Source organism: Leptosomus discolor, chromosome 1 (assembly GCF_034619465.1).
Source record: "Leptosomus discolor isolate bLepDis1 chromosome 1, bLepDis1.hap2, whole genome shotgun sequence".
Lineage (NCBI taxonomy): Eukaryota > Metazoa > Chordata > Aves > Leptosomiformes > Leptosomidae > Leptosomus > Leptosomus discolor.
Window position 1 is genome coordinate 55451767 of NC_141391.1, and position 3957 is coordinate 55455723.

The window sequence follows — 3957 nt, forward strand, 5'->3', positions numbered from 1 at the left end:
ATGAAAAGCATATATTGCATAGTTATCCAAGATTAACTCATATCAGCCATCATAGAAGAGAACTGCATATATAGTCATGCATATAATGTCAAACCTATCTGAGAACGCTTACAGTAGGAGCTTCTAGCACTAAAGACCTCCTGACATCTTTTTTATCTCCATCCGTTATAGTCATTATATTTTTCTCATTGATTGGTGTATAGGTAAGAAGACCAGTAATTATTAGTTGTTAAGCATAGTGAGTCATATTCAGGCCCCAGTTTCATCACATCTCTAGCCACCCATTCAGGGCAGAGGATAGTCGTGTATGTCTGGATTTAAGTCTACAGTGATACTTCACACTTTGGATAACTGTGTTCATAAAAACATACAAAAAGGTTGGTTAATAGGAGGCTTTATGAGCTTTCATATTGCGTAGTGGTGTAAGACTGATTTTACTAGGCTTAATAATTGCTCTATTTAGTACTCTTTTAACCATAAAGTCCTTTTTCTTCAATAAGCTCTGAGGTTCACAGTCATTTTGAACTAAAAGTGTGTGTGTCTCCTATCATTTTTATCAACCCTATCATTGCCTTATCAGTCAAGCAGAAACAGTCCTGCACAAATTACATTTCAAATTATTAGAAGTTTTCTTTAGAGCAGTTCTATACACAATTCCATGTAATTTAAGGGCAACTCATTCAGTTAAGCTACAAATTCTTCGCAGAAAGATGAGGATTTTCTTTAATATTCTTTCCAGCCAGTTTCTGAAGAACTCCTGTGGAATTTTATCTGCTTTTTTTTTTTCGGAAGAACAGGACTTTGTTATTGTAGAAGACACCAAATAAGCACTTGCTTATTACATTAGGTACTGCTTCTACCTGGCAAAGACAATAACGTTTACTCAGGAGAGATAGAGAGAATTGCTGGACTATTGACTATTATGAGCGGTCATGTAACAGTCATCATAGTTAGGACAAAAAAATCCTGTTATTGTCCTTAATTCAATTTTGGTTTTTAATACCAGCTATTCAATAGGAGCAACAGACTGGGCCTTGAGGATATTATTTTCACCTGTGATATTTTTATTTCAGGTGATTTGTAGCAACCATTTAAATTCACATCTCTTATATCTGAAGGCATGTAAAAACCAAGCACTTTGTTGTTTTCAGATTGGAATAGTTGCACTTTCTGTTGATAATATCTAGGCACTTTTCTCAGAAAACCTGCATCTATCTTCACAGTCTTTCGTGAGCAGAGCAGGGTTCTGAATATTGGCTTTTCTTGGTCCAGCTGAATAACTAGAGACATTACCTACAACAATTTTTCAGTTGCCGCTAATATGGGCCACAAATAGCTTTGACTTCCTTAAGGCATTCACATAGTAGAGACCCCTCTGATAGCACGAAAAATAAACTCCTTATCTTGAAAATCCTACTTTGGGTTCTGAAGTAGAATCTAAGACAGCAGTCTCAAAAGCTAGGTGAGTTGCACATGCTTACTGGCATGTACTTGAGGGGCTGGGATTTGGATAAATGGAGTGGGATTTATTTCACCTAAATTTAAATTAATTCAATGCATGTATCTACCTGTGAGCTAGACATCTAGATCTCCACCATAATTAGGGGAAATCACCAATACAGTCAGTGTAGTCTAGTCTCATGGTAAAGTAGACACCCCTCTAGACTCCATTAAGTTAGATTGCCAGCCTTATCAGTAGATATATTTTAGATATTACAGATAGGACTCAGCTGTCTAAAAATTGATTACTAATACATTTTCTGTACCTTATTACATCCTGTCCAGTCTCCAGCTGCCACCAAGAAAGCCACAGGTCTTCTATAAGTTCTGTGTTTTATCTTTCAGACATTTGCAGGTGTCTCAGAAACTATTAGGGCATCAATAATGACACTAGACAGATATGCTTAGGCAGGTGAATCCTTCATGAGGCTATCTGGATATGAACTCTACTATTAGGGCTGAAAATCTCATTCTCATTCTCGTATTGTTTTAAATCAGATATTAGAGCATGAAGAGTTCAGCCATACTTTTTCAGAACAGGGGCTGACAACACTTACGTTCTGATGACAGATGACACTGAAGGCTTATAGAAAAACTACAGGAAAAATCTGTATGATGGAAAGGGTAGTGAAGTACCAGTAGAACCAATCTCAGCCTTCTTTACAAGACATTTTTAAGGGACAGATTAGTCAAATGTCTCTGACAGAGACTGTAGGGATGCAGAATTAATGCCTGGGCTTGAATTAGATAATTTCTTGAAGTGCATTCCTGTCCTTCAGCTGTATATTGCTCAAATGGTAGTTGAGTGGACAGAAGAAAATAAGATCATGGATTTGGCTTCACTTAGGGTTTTTTTTTCTTTTTCTTTAGGCCAAAATGAAAAAGACTGTCAGATAGAATATTTGGCACACTTGAATAATGCAACAAATATTCCAATGCTTTAAACATTTGTAAAAAATGTGAATAAAATTTATCAAGTTTTAAAACATAAATATATGTATAAAATTTTACCATGACATGTTGATAAAATTATAAGATCTACTACAAATCCTTACAATTTTTGAGAATCAACAGAGGCTGGTCTTAAAAACCAAAAAACTAAAAACTCAGAACTCAGAACATCAGACCTGGTGATAATGGTTGTTTATACTCATCACTCCTGGAAAAAGACAAGATATTCACCAAGGTGACAGGTGAACTGTTGTTTCTTTGTTTCAAACAGGTATTTAGGGCACTATTTATTTGCCCATGAAAAAGAATTCAAGATGACTACAGATAAGCCCTTCTTTTCTTAACCATCTTTTAATTCACAAATGATGTAAAACTTACTGAAACACTCTTAGAGACTATATCAGCTGAATAAATTGCTTTCTTGTCCTTGCCTCAGGGTGCCCAGCCCAGTTTTGAACACAATTACAGCAAACAAACACAGCTACAAAACACAACTTTCTATTTTTAAATATGCATAAAATCAGCTTCCTTTATTTTTTTGTTTCTAGTCTGGCCAGTAGAACAAAATTACTCTTTTCATCTAGAAAACCATTTATGGCTTAACATGGAAAATGCTTATAAAGGACTACTGATTTTACAGTTTGAACGTTGTTTCACCAGAGAAAATAAAAGGATTAATTTTCGCTGTGAATGTTCACATAAATAGGGAATCAATTAAGTAATGTTGAGCATCATTTTAGTCACAGACCAATCTGAACTGACCCAATAATTGTGTCTGGGTTTCAAAATCCCAGTTGTAAGCTCTTCAATGACCAAGTCATAGCCATCAAGCCACTCTCATCATGGCTGCTTGAAGAATTAGAAAGCAAATTATTAGGAGTGTGTGAGTTGAGATTCCTGTAAGGTTCTCAATACCACTACTGATTTTCTAAAGCTGGAAAGAAGCCAGCATAGTTTCCTTCTCTCATGGAATTCCTATCCTTTTTATGAAGACAAATAGCTAAGTATCTGTCCTTGGAAAAAAATATAGTCTTCTAATTTTCACTCGGAAACTGAACGAACGCAATCCTGCCTTCAGCACTTTAAGCTGGGGAGAGGGGTGTCATATTCTTTAATCACTTGTAGCTCAAGGTGGTTGATAGAGATCCATTTTATTTTTACAGTCAGGCAGTACTAACTACTTTAACAGAATATATGCTTCTGCAGTATTCTTTCTTCAGTACCTTCTCTCTGATATAAAGCTCTATCAGTTAAAAGTGCAGTTCCCAGTAACATAGATAGCACCAAATATCAGATAGTTGTATATATTGTTAAATGAATTTAAGTTATAACATATCCTTTGGTTTCATTTTGGAATTGGTTTTGTAAGAAGCATTTATCTAGCCTGAAAGTGAGTAAAGCAAACTGTTAAATAATTATAGAAATACCACTGAGTTTCTCTCCTGTTAAGAATCTATGTGCTGGTTTCATACCTGTCAATAAACAGAAAGAAACTGATTTATAGAA

The 3957-nt window shown here is 35.3% G+C and overlaps 1 non-coding gene across 1 annotated transcript; it reads right to left on the reverse strand.

Annotated features, from left to right (window-relative positions):
• Positions 1-2723: 2723 nt before the first annotated feature.
• On the reverse strand, positions 2724-2850 carry LOC147416222 (small nucleolar RNA SNORA17). The gene has a single exon (XR_015184258.1). It is a non-coding gene; the product is annotated as a small nucleolar RNA SNORA17 (small nucleolar RNA).
• Between the last annotated feature and the right edge of the window lie 1107 nt (positions 2851-3957).